Here is a 14,394-nt window from a genome sequence, read left to right as displayed (position 1 = left end):
TTCATTCATGGACGGCCTAGGGAAGTGTATTGTTGGGATTGCATCAATTTCTTGAACAATTCATGATGAACCCTTTTCTGCTAACCCTAGGTTATGTGTTGATGTTAAGTTGGATAATTATGATATAATTGACCTACTTCTTTGGTAATTAATATTGTATGGTGTTATTACGCCTATTGATGGATTAAATTTTATTGGTTGATGGTAAGACAAATGATGATGGATTTTGATGGAGGATTTGTAAGACTTTGTGATATTAAAAATTTATTTCAATTTTTAGGGCTTTTACTTGGTGATGAAGTTCAATTGAAGCATGTCTTGTGATTGAATTAAGTAGGTGTTGGTATGATGATGAAATTAAAATGTCTTGATTATGTGATTGTGAGATTATGCTTAAGATGTAATAATATAAGGTTAGATATAAATTTCCTATGTGCCCTATTATGACATAATGATGATAATGTGTTGATCTCACACATGACTGTAACGACCCGAGAGTACCCTCTAGAAGTTAGGGCATCCTCTAATCGAAACACGGCGTCGTCGGCCTCTCGGAGGTCTAAGAAAAGACCTTTCATACCATTTATTGCATACATGTATGAAAAGTAGTGCGGAATTAATACTTTTCACACAAAATAATAATACTTCAAAATATCTCTTTTATAGAAAAACATAATGAAAGGCTGTCTCAAAGTCACCTGCTTAGACATATGCATATCTTGGGACACGACCCATACTTCAAAATATAGGAAAATAGCTAATTCTATTAAAATACATCAATAAGGAAATCTAAAACATCAAGATTTCCTAGAATCAAGTAAGGACATACTAACTCTTTACTTGAATGAACACTAATCCAAGCTTCAACATCGAGAATCCTCTCAAACGTCACCTACACCTTTAGAGATAGAAAAAATATATGAAATTAGTACAAAGAAATGTACTTAGTACGGTGTAATGCATAAAATCATGATAAATGGACATTTGTATAACACATGCTCTTCTTGCGTAAAACATCATATTGTAAGTATAAGAACAACATTTAACACCTTAGAAACATATAAGATATCACATAAGCATTTTATCAAATAGTTATGAAATATTATAGTGAATTAAGTTCAACTTCACAGTAACCTCTTTTAGCTTGCATCCCTCTCGCCAAAGATATACTAAGATTCACTTAAGTGAGACAAAGAGAGACCACCCATACACCCTCTCTAAGCACACCTAATTGATCCTTAATACTTCCTAATATAAGGTCATTATAATTTCTATTTGTTAAAATCCCTACCAAGAATTAGTATAAGACTCACCTAAGTAAGACATAAAGAGACCACACATACACCCTCTTCAATCCTACCTAAGTAATCCTTAAAGCTACTCTAGATCCTTACTTTTCATTAACTTCCCTTAAATAAAGTTATTATATTCATCAATTCATTTATAAGACATATCATTCATTAAATACATCACATAATAGTCTTGGAAAGACCTAGGGACTCACATACTGAAATCTTCAAAGTCTAGTCATGCAATGTATAGATAGCGTCCCATTACACTACCTAAACTTCCTAATACTTATCCAACACTAGCATGTATCCCACATTATGAGAATAGTCAATAACCAATATAGATCATACTATCTAGGCATGGAATTCAGAATCATAAACCTACTCCGATGGAGGGTGTTCTACTTGCAAACGGTAGAACTTGGAATCATCCCATGTAGGCACATTGTTAAGGAATATCAAGGTATTTTATGCACTCTAGTCTTATTCTCAAATATATATACATTGTACTCTAGTCTCTTTCTTAAGTAGAGCTACCAACCATAACATATTCACTCGGTTCGAGCCTTTGTTCTCACATTATAAGTTCAATATAAAGGAGCATATGAAGATGTACCATCTCTTAGGAATTACCTAGTAATAATAAACCTACCAAAGATGGGTCCACTAGGGCTTCCACTAAATGGTTTACAAGGATAGCTTATTTTTCACCTTCTTGCTATACAGAAGGTTCCACATATTAGTCATGCTTAAAAGGGAAACATCTTAGGTCCAACGATTCTAGAATTCATTTAACATTTATCCATACACATTCAAGACTAAGTTATCAATCCTACTAATTTAAGATTGTCCTATTTATCATATACATGTATCAAGTAAGGGACACAAGTCTACCACGACAAGACACATCATTAGTTGACTTTAGCACATACATCATATAATTCTTTGAAGCACTTAGGAACGACCCTTATCATATTTATATCATCCTATACATTACTATAACATCATCAATATAACCATTGTAGACTCATATAGTCAAGTAGGAAGAGTCATGCATCAAATCAAAGACTACACACATGAACGCATAGTAATAGTCTAACATGATCACCTAATAACATCAAACATTCACATTACTAGAATGTAGATAGATATGATCATACTTCACTTAATCAAGTATAGAAATCATCATAATACTTGAAGTAATTGCCAACAAGGCCATGATCATCATAATACATAAAGTAACGCCAACAAGGCCACATTAATTGCATGTAAACCACATAACACCGCCACCCTATGTGAACCATACCAACTACATCATAATTGAAATAAAATTAACATAAAATAAATAGAATTAGGGCAGTGTACCACCACTCCATTCTTAAAACTTCAATCCGTAACTAAGTCATCCAATTTGATACCATTAAGCCCTTACCCATGGCCATGAACATCAATTCAAAGTATAAATCATAATACTAGATGAAACTAGGTAAATTCTATATAGATTAACAATCTAAGACCAATTAGACATCAATTACATATAATCTTCACATCATTAGATAGCCCATAGAAAACTACACTAATTCATATGTATAGAGACATGATCACTTAACCCATAAAATAGTCAAAACAATAATTGCATGGGTTCATAAGAATTATAGCTTTAAAACATTTCATTAACATCAATTCAATTCCAAAACATTGATTCAAAACCATTTATGCAAGAACCGATGTATAGATTATGAAATTGGACAACTGATGTTTTTGATCATCTTTGAAAATCATTGAAATTTTCTCCTTCAAGCAAGAAATTTCAAAGGATGAATAACCATATATTTATTGTGTTGAAAATCCCAGAAGATTAATGGAGAAAAACATGAGAAATCTATCTTCTTCCTTGGAGCTTCAAAGTTTGAACAATGGAGTTTTGGAGAGGGTGAATAGAGAGGTTTTGTTTTGAGATGAGGTTTTTTTCTTTAATTGGTGAGTTTAGGGGTTTAAAAAGGTCTTATGACCGTCCATAATATTCCCCTATATTACCCAAAAGACCCCTACATTTATCGGACTTGTTAACCAACTCAAATTTTACTTAAAAATGACGCAACGAAATCTGGGACTTCACTGCACGTCGCGGATAGCCTTCCAAATATTATTGTTCATAAATTCTTGTACGGAATGGTTCGTGACAGCTCTGCGTCGAAGGGCAAGAATTTTTCCTGCTGCATGACAGTTGCGCGTCGCGCAGCAGCATGACAAATCTTGGTTGTTTGGCAGCTTCGCTGGCCCATGTTTAGGTCCTTCTCAAGGAACCTTTTGATGGTCCCCGAGGCGTCTTTCCCGGACGTTTTGACCCTTTGAATTTCAGACTACACGAAGGAACTCTTGGTACTGAATTTCACCATCAAACCATCCCCAAAAACATCACTACAAAACACTATCTTAACTTAAGAAAAGTATACTGACTAAGAAAAGTATTATTAACCATATTATGACTTTCAAACATCATGAAAAAAGTGTTAGGCTCTATCTTAACTTAAATCATTTTGAGGGACATTACAATGACAGTTGTATTGAAGGATTTTCTCATGCGATTCCTAAAGAGCTAATGATATGATATACAAGGGGTTAGTCTTCTATGGCCTATAGTATGTTATGATGATTAATAATGTCTTAAAGACATTTAAAAAAGGGACTCTACCTTAGCACCAATTGAACTAGTAGTGAAGAGTGCCCCTTCCCAAGTCGGAAAGGTAGGTTCACTATCATACTCATGAGATTGGAGAATACAAGGCAATGCGCATAAAGAGAGTCTCTAGCATATTTCCTAGTTCTTGAACTATGTTACCCCCATAGGAATACTTGCTAGTGAATCCACCTAGAATTCAATGTTCTTGTTTTGGAACTACTTTTGCAACAAGTCCACGTACTTTTAGTGTAGGGTTTCATGAAGCCGGATTCCATATTTAGCTCTTCTAGTCTATGTCGATTGAGGAAAGTTTTCCTGAAAGTAAAATGAAGTAACAAAGTGAGCACTAACTATGGTGACTAAGGGGTTTGACATATTATAGGAAGGGGTATAGGTTTCTATCTAGATATTGCACAAGTTGTCTTGAAGAGGAGTCCTAAAAGGTTATTTTTATGTAAGAAGTTACGAAATGTATGATTTTAACTTTTTATGACGATACTCTTACACGATGATGATTGTATTGATGAATATGATTTTGGTCTAAATTGTGATGACTATCTATGGTGATATGTTATGTGAAGCAAGTCTTTACATACGATCTCCTATCTTGTTTATTTAATTGTTTGGGGATACGGGGCTTTAGATAATCATTGAAATTGAAGGCTTGGGATAGGATTTCTGGTAAGGTTGTTGTATGTTGAGGATATCAGCTAACGAACATGATATGTTAAGGTGACTTTATGATGATGATATCCTTATTTATGAACATGTATTAAGTTGTTGTGATTCCTTGTCTTGCATATGCTATCTTGTATGTGCATTAAAGGATTTCAAATGACTTAGCAGGCCTTCTAATGTAAATATCCCTTTTTCATGCATGTTTAGAATGTTTTATGTGCATATTCATATACTTAGTACAAGTGTTGTACTAACCTATGTTTCTATGTTTACTAAAAAATGTAGGTTCCGACGTTGAGTTTCTTGAAGGACATTGAAGAAGACTTGGATTCTCATTCTCCAAGTAAAGTAGGTCCTCACATTCTAAGGACGATGGCACTATCTTGATATTGGATATATTTTAGTCTTAAAGGTAGTTATCTTCATTCTTTTTACTTGAACCCTATGATTGTATATGCCTATATGTTGCCTTTATTGTAATGAAGAATTGGTTACGCCTAATGTTGTACATATTTTATATTTTTTAATATGAGACGTAACCTAGACTTCTTATGAAGTTACATTGCTCTCTTATGTACTTGAAATGAATGTAAAAGCCTATGTAGTGCTTCCTATGCGAAGAGTCTATGTAAACTCCCTACACATATATTATGTGTAAGCAAGAGGTCTATGTAAAACTCAATGTAGAAGTAGATAAAAACAATTCAATAATACTAATTTAACCTATGAGATGTTACAATGAATGATAAGAGGTTAGACTTAGTCCTCTCCGAGGACAAAACACCTTTCATTTTTAGGGGGTGCTCCCCGGATGTGATAGGCTAGTTCCGCCTTTTCTTATGAAGACACCCCCATATCATCAAGTACCATGAACACTTCAGAAATGAACCATTGTTTGTCTTCCTCCACCTTGGAGCCAAATAATCTACGGGGATTCATTATTGTGAAATACCTTCTCTTTGATGCGGTTGTGCTAGCATTGGGGTTAACTTGAACCCTAGAATCTCTAGCAACTTCAGTAGAAAACACTTGGGTAAAGTTATGAATAGCCGCCCTAATCTCTACATTATACATAGCTCCTTCTACAATAGGAACTTGAGAGTTTTGAGGAGCCATAGGGTGAACCGCCTCATTCACATTCTCCTCTTTGACCCTTTGAGTGTTGTTCCTTCTCGTATTCATTGTCTAGAATCACAAGGAAGATATTAGAAGATAAGGACATGTAGAGTTAAGACTCTAGACACACGACTTCAAGAATACCTATAAATTGACACTTTCTTAGGCATCACATAGCTTGTTATTCATAATTGTGGCGCACTTCACAATCATGAACAAGATTCTACTTGATGTGGTTTAGTGAGACATCAATCCTAAGATTATTTAACATGATGCTCTGATATCAAGTTTGTTATAACAGGGAGCACCCCCTAGACGTAACTAGCATCTTTTCGTCCTCGAAGAGGACTTATAATAGACCTCAACATTTATCATTACATTTCATCGATACAAAATGAGGAAAATTTGAAAAAATTTTATTTATTGAGGTATACATAGAGCTCTTGCATATCGTATAGAGAGTTTACTTAGACTCCATGCATATGACGCTTGCATAGGCTTTTCATTTAGTCAATATAATCAATATGTTCGAATTAGTCTAATATTTTATCTCACATTAAACCATCTAAAAAGAAGTACAACTTTTTGGCATAGCCCTTATACAAGTACATATTGCCACATAGGGATTTCAACAATTGTCTTCAAAAAAAAGGAAGAAATGAATGTCTTAAGACATCCATAATACTACTAGGATATATCAAAAGGCACCATCCTCTAACTTGGAAGACTCTTCAACTACATGGTGGAAGAAGTCCATGTATCCTTGCAAAGTGTCCTAGAAGCTCTTTAATGGCCAGAACCTACAATGTCGGGAAAAATGGAACAAATATGGGTTAGGAGAAAACACATGTACTAAGTATTGTTCGTATGAATAAAATCATCAATGCATGAGAAAAGGGACAACTTAGTAAAAACCATTCATTATGCTTAATAACTCAATATGCACATCTATGGAACATTATAAGTCAACGCAACAGGATATTAACCGTACATATTAGAAACCCAAAGCAATACTTGTGCAGTTCCAAGAATAGGACCCCATAAGCCTATCCAAAGCTAAGGATCAAATTAAGTCACGTACTACATGCATACAATATAACATCATACTTTACAATAACATGTTGATAAGTTCATATAAAACTTGACATACATAACATATAATCAACTTAATCATACAATAACAGTACTACGTCCCATACCTTCCTTCACCCTATGTAGTACCCTTTATGAAATGCCCTAATAATAGTTCACATACTTGAATCATCATTTACCTTATTACATTATGGAAAGAAGTGCAATAACCGATATGAGAGCATGTGAGCTACATGGAATCCGTTGATCTCCTCCCACATCAAAAAGAGAGAGTTAACACTTCCCTAAGGTGTAAGCATTTGTACATATCTATCTAGGTGGATTCACTAAGCTATAGTCCTACGTGATCACATAGTTAAGGGTCAAGGAGATTGCTTCTAGAAACCTTGATTTGCTAAATGTGGAGGTTTCTATCTCATGATAAAACACATATCTTGGATATCCAAACTTACTAAACGTGAAGAAAACCATGTGGGAGGGCAGACATAATAAACGGGAGATCTCCATTTCATTACGTTCCCTTTTGGTGAAAGTATTTGTTCCCTTTAGTATTCATAATACACTTCATAAAAGATAACATTATTCTCTTCTAGACCCCTATGTGCAAAATTCATCATAACAACTCATAGGTATTCATAAGTGTGAACTACCCTTTAACTTTTGGAAAACCATATACAAGTGATTAAACCTTTCACTCAACACTTAATCATAATCATGAGAATTTACCTTCAATCATATAATAATAATATCTCAACATACGTGCATACTTCATACCAATTAAGTAGTCTAGGGTCAAGGATGAGGAAACTTGCTATAAACATTACAACCACACATTACAATCTAAGTTAATAATACTTCAAACTTGAATTCAAGAAGAATAAATCTTCATACCTTATTGACCTTTAATTTCCTTCCCACTTCAATTACTATAGAATACGTAGTCAATTCATAAATAAGGTAAATTCAAGAAGTAATACATAGAAATTACTAGTATACATATTCAAATAGTCATCATCTTCCTCAATACTATAAAACTTCAAGGAATAATGAGTACAAGTAAGAACAAGGGTTCAAAAGGACAATATTTAGTGATTACAAACAACTGACCATCAATACTTAGTTGAACAATGATAAAGACTGTAATTCATCGCAATTGAATAACAATTTCGTTTTTGAAAATGGACCTATGTCTTAATTTTGAAACCCTAGTTTTGTGGATGTTGAAAATCAACTTTGAAAGGGCCTCTTGGGGAAAGGAATCCCAAGAGTGGAAGAAACAATACCTTTAAATGGATAAACCACGAAATTGAAGTGAAAAACTATGAAAAATTGGTCTTCTTCACCACGCTCCAAATTTTTCTTCAATTAAGGTTGACTAGAGAGAGAATTTTTTTAGAGAATTCTGAAATTTAGTTGTGGAATTGATTTTAATGAGTAAAAATGACTCTAAATAAATATATAACCCTAATCTAAAATACCCAAAATACCCCTTAATTTATTGGGTCTTTTTGTGAAGTCAAATTGACTTACAAACAATGCGAACAAATTTGGGAAGTGGTTACGCATCGCTGGGGCAATTCCAATTAGGTTTTCTTAAATCAGGGTTGATTAAGTGAGCCTCATGACATCCCTACGCCTCAAGGCAAAATTTCCCCTCCAAGTGACGGCTGCGTGACGCGCAAACATCTTCACTTGTTGGTGGCACACAAGCTGGTTTGGCAGCCTTCTTGCCAATGTTCGGGTCATCTATAAGGACACTTCTGGTGGTCATTGGGGGAGTCGTGAATGGAATTTTTTACCCTATAAACATTATTTTTCATATATATAGTCTTTTTAAATGATCTAAACTTCATAGGACACTGCCAAACCTTCACTAAGCACAAGGACGTCTACTACTTCAATTTTGCTAGTTTCCAGACGTCAAGGCTCTAATAATTCTAACTCAACTTTATTATGTTATTCTAGGTATAAAAACATCATTTTAATAATTATTACATAGGTGAGGCTCTATTTTAGTTTATAGGACTTCTGGAGTGTTATGATTCATTATGTGAGGCTGTAGGCTAAGTCATGGAATTTCTGGGTGTTACAGTTGTGAGGGTAGTTTACGAATGATATGAATAAAATGGGTTGTTACGAAGATGAAATGAATGAAAAATTCCTTATGTGACCATTAATTAAGTACGTTGGTCTTATGTCCAAGGTTAAGTGCATATGTCATATCTTATTGAATATGTTGTGCCTTAGTCTAGGGTGACTTCCTAGTATCACTTGGGGTTAGTAGTATTATGGTATGGTACTTGTACATTGCACTAGTTTACTTGGGTATTATCTTAGGTTATTGTTAATATGTGGAGATTTTGCACTGTGTTGTGTTTATAACTTTATGAATGTATGTGGTATGATTTATGAAGCCTATATATGAAACATCATATTTGGTGGCCTTAAGGTGATACAATGTACTGAGAATTACCAAAGGGTTTCTTAAGGAAAGGATTTAATATAATAAGGAAGTTAATGTATTTGAGCTATTAAAATCCGTCTTAAATGTTATAAATGGCTTCATGTGATATTATGAGTGGTATTCCATGCCTACAAAAAGTATGTCAACTATATTGTGCTTATTGTATCAAATGATTATGAATTTTCTCTAAAAGACATGATGAATGGTTTGTAACTTAATATCCCTTTTAAAACATGTTTCCGCATGGTTATCATTCTTAGTGCATTCTTTTACTAACACCATTCTTCTGAATCTTTTTTATACAAAATGTAGGTGGTTGTGTCTTATGGACCTTTCCTTGAATGGATAACTTGGATTCCTATTCCAATGTTCAAGGGGGTTCTTAATGATTTAAGGACCATATGTCAAAAATGTCAATTAAGTTCATGTAATAGTATAGAAATAATATTTTGTATTTTTAAGGGTTGTGTCCCTATTCTATTGAAGTCGTGCCTAAGATAGTAAGAAGAGACTTTGTATCTTAACTATGTACTTATGGGTTTAAATAAAGTGAAATTTTAGTCTTGTGTTATGTTATAAAAATTTTTTAAATTTTCTGCTATTTTTATGTCCATGTGATAATGAAGTCTTAGGGCTTGTATAAGGCCTTCGACAAGTCAAGTACGCTGTGTTACTTCTAGGGAGTACATCTTGGGCGTTATAAACTTGGTATCAGAGCATACGATTATAAAATTGTCCTAGGTTTCAAAGTCTCATGAGGCATATCTAGTAGAGTCTTGTTCATCGTTGTTGTCGCGACACATCTATGAGTTAGAGGCTTTAGGACGATAGAAGTTTCACTTTCTTTATTAGTCTTGTGATGTGCCACAGAACTTAACTCTATATGGTATCTCTCTTATTTCCTTTATCTGCTGGTCTTCTAGATTTGATTGCTTAGAAGGGTGATGTTTCACGGTTTGAGGAAGAAAAGGTGAATTTTGATGCTTATTATGTTTTTGTGACTAGATGAGTATATAGAAGGTGGATTATAAAGATATTGTTGTGATGAAAATTATAGCTTTATATGATATGAGATTTGATGTATTATTTTGGGAAGTTATATTGTGATGTAGTTCTTGCCTGATAAGAAATGTTATAATTGAATGAAGTCCTTTTTGGAATGACGGGTTATTTTATTGTTATGTTCAATAATAGTAGGATGTTATGGTGCAAACTTGAGAAGTTTTTGAGGAATTTAATATGTATGGTTAGAGATGAAAGTTGCCTTTTTATATGAGTTATGCTTCATAGTTGTCCTTTTGTGGATTGGACTCTTTTTATAGGCCTACTCCTAAAAACGGAAGGTAGTGTGTCTACCTTGTAAGGTAATTGAGAATTATGCTAGTTAATGGGAGAATCCATATGACTAATTTATTTTTTCCCATATGAACCTATCATAAGAGTGGGAAAAGGGAAGAAAGGGTTCTATTACATAAGTAGGTATTATGTTTTTCTCTAATGTTGAGTTGGAGAATAGTATGTAACTATTAATTCGTAGGTAGAAGAGGATAATTGATGTTGACCAAATTTAAAGAGGTTAGTTGTCATTAAGATTGATCTTAAGTATGGTCCTTTGAGAAGAGATGTTAGATGTTACCTAAGCAAGGTTGGCTTGAAGATTCTACTTAAAGTGATGATAAGGGTTGATATGGTCTAATGTTTATATGACTCTACAATAGGATGATTATAAAGTGTCTTCTATGGCTAAATCTCTTCTAAGTTACTCTAACAATTTACCTAGATAGGATGATAACCCTAAGTCTCTAGAAAAGCTATACTATATCTTATGATCCCCAACATGTGTTTTATACCTTGTAGAAGCCGGGATTTCTATAGTCCTATGTTGGAGGGAGAATCTCTAAAATACTATAGATTAACTACCTATAACGATGAACCTTGTAGGATTAAATCCGTAACGACTTACCTTTTTATGGCTTGGTAGTAGAATTTGATGAAACTATTAATTTACCCTTTTTATCATAGAGTAGTTAAGGCCTCATATTGTTGGATAGTGTGACCCAACATGATTTTATGAGTTTTTCTTAAGTGATGGACTTGGAGGATTAGTGCTGCTTGAGCGGTCAATATTGATGATTGATTAGTAAGCTTCTTCTTTAATGGGTAGGAGTAAAATCCTAAATTATTTTAAATCATATAATGTGAGGATTATGGAGGTTTAGTCGAGTCTTGTTTCAACCTTGGTATTTAAGGGCATGATGTGATGAAGATTTGATGAAGCTCACCCCAAGTGGGGGATAATCTGTCTAGATGGTAAGGTTTTCAGTGCCTTTAATGATTCCTACATTGAGCTTCCTATAACATGTCCATGATAAGAATCACTTTTAATGTTGGATATGAAGTGGAGTGTTTTAGATAATCGTTTATGATCTATTCAAATTCTCACCTAATGGAGTGTAAGTGAAGATTTAGTGCGAAATGATTCCTCCTTTACAGTGAAATGAGGTAGTGTTAAGGAGGGTGTGCATAAGTTAAATCACAATGGGGGGACATTGTGCATGATTAGTAAGGTTAGTAAGGTAAAGTCCTCTTAGGTGAGATAAGTTGCTCTTAGATGGGTTTACCGTAAGTGGGGAATGGTGAGTTCAATAGTAAGGTGGTGACATCCGTAGATTTTCCTTCTATTCTTACTTAATCTTGAGAGCAAAGAATTGCTAGTAGCTTGTTCATGATTTGGATCTTTTTCATTATTTGAGTATTGCATGAGTATAAGTTGCCTCCTCTCTATATGATATGCATGTCCTAGATGACACTATTGTTAAGCATATTTTGAAGGATTCTTATTGCACAAAAAAAGGGTTTTTTTGATAAATTTTATGTTTCTCATGTTGGTATAAATCTTAAGATGGTGAATGTGCATTGGACTTCATGAGATGGCTTAATGAACATGTTTGATTTCCCTTCTAGTATAAGGATATTTTGACTTCACCTTGAGATGTTGAGCTTTCTTTAAATGTTTAATTTTTTTATTTGGGAAGCGTTGATATAGGTTCGAAGCTATGTTGTATCTATCCAATATTATAAATGTGTGCTTATTAATAGTAACAATTTCTCTAAATCATGCATGTTCATGAAAACTAGTGATATGCAAGAAACTGAAAATTTGTGAAATAACTTCCTAATGTTTTGATGGGTTTTGTGTGATCTACAATTTTGATTTCTTGAGGAAGGGAGTATGACAGTTCCTTGGTTATAAGTTCAGAATTTTTCCCTTAAATGAATTGACTTTTGCAAAATGCTTCTATATGAATTTCAAGATTTCATGCTAGTATGTTAAGGAGATGGAAATTCCTCCTTGAACACAACTAAACATGGAAATTTTATGTGTGTCCTTGATAGTATTATGTCTATAAAACATTTTTGTTGATCTACATTACTCATGATTTATGTGCATTCAGTACGAGTTACTTAATTGCCACTTGAATTATAATGTTGATCATGCCTATACGCGATTTGGAATTGATTTCGTGTAGGTTCTTATGATTAAATGATAAGCCTGCCTAAATTTGGAGAAGGTAGTTCCTCCGAATGGCAATGAGTATAAGGATGTTTGTGTGAATGATACATTTATAGGAGTAGTTCATGCTTGCTTATTTTGCATTGAGTGCATAATTATGAAGTTGGTGTTCCTTGTGATTTTAGTGCATTGAATACTATGTTGTATGAATGTTAAATATTTTGAGTTGCTAGTTAGGTCATTAAGTCCTTGGAAATGTCTTAAGTGTCAGTCAGGACGAATGTTCCTAAGCAGGGAACATAGTAACAACCCTCAAAATGAACTAGGATAAACTAAAGCCTCACATGTGTACTAAAGTTAATAACATTTTGATAATATAAGAAACAACTTGTAATAGTTGGTTTGAAGAGGTTGGAAGTCAAACGTCAAAGGACGACCAAGTCATCCGAAAACTAGGTTTTTTGAGTGCTAGTTTCCTTGTATTTTTTTTGTTTTGAAGTATTGCTTGTAGAGTAAAATGATAGGGGGGGCCATAGAATCTAAATGGTCATGTATAAGGTCAAAATGTCTGGGTACAAATCCCAAAGGACCATCTTAATTGTCCAGGAGGAGGACTCAAACATTTTCAAAGAGGCTGCCAAAACAACCTCATTGATGCCCATGGTTGACGCCCCTTCAACAAATTGATTCCTTGATAAAAGGGGGAGAGTCTCCACATTTATTTTTTTTATATTATCCCCCAAATCACGGAGCCTTAGACCAAAATTATTAAGCAAAAGGACGGCTCGTCATCTTCTTGGCTCCCCATCAATAGTGGGCATCTAATGACACCTGCAACACTGCCAAAGTTTCAGCCAGCAAGGGGTGGGTGGACGGTTATTTAACCTATTTTTGGGTATTTTAATTTATTGAAAACATTGAAACCCCATACTAAAATTCATTCTTCAAAACCCTCTCTCATAAGATTCTCTCTAGGTAGGAGATGGATTTCCAAGGTAGGAGATGGATTTCCAATTGATTCTTCTTTAATTTTCTTGGTCTTCAATCCATAAGGTATGGAGACTCTTGATCCTTTGATATCCTTTCATCAAAGGAGTACTATCAAAGATTTTCTAATGTGTTTCTATGATCAAAATTCCCAATTTCCAATCTAAACATGGGTTCATTGTCAAATAGTTTTCAAAGTTATTATAATAATAATTTGATGCGTAATAAAGGTTCTTAAAATTATTTCCAATAAAATTACTTAAAGAACCGATGATGTCAATAAACTTTCAATTTTCTTATAAAGTGGTTTTTGTAATGTTGATTGGATTTTGGTGGAATTATGTTTAGATTGTGATCTATTGTTGAATGCTTATCTTTAGCTGTTGATTATGAATTGATGAGGATTGACCTATGTTGATCATGGCTTGAAGAATTGGTAAGTTTACCTAAATTCTAGTCTATAGTAGTGGAATTGATATTGTATGGTATGGTCCATTTATGGTGCCGGCGTTTACTTTTTGTCTATTTATACATGTCGTTATCATGGTCCTAAGGGAAACAAATGTAAAGT

The sequence above is a fragment of the Solanum pennellii genome, chromosome 9, assembly GCF_001406875.1.
Source record: "Solanum pennellii chromosome 9, SPENNV200".
Lineage (NCBI taxonomy): Eukaryota > Viridiplantae > Streptophyta > Magnoliopsida > Solanales > Solanaceae > Solanum > Solanum pennellii.
The sequence above is the reverse complement of the archived record's forward strand: the minus strand, read 5'-3'. Positions refer to the sequence as shown.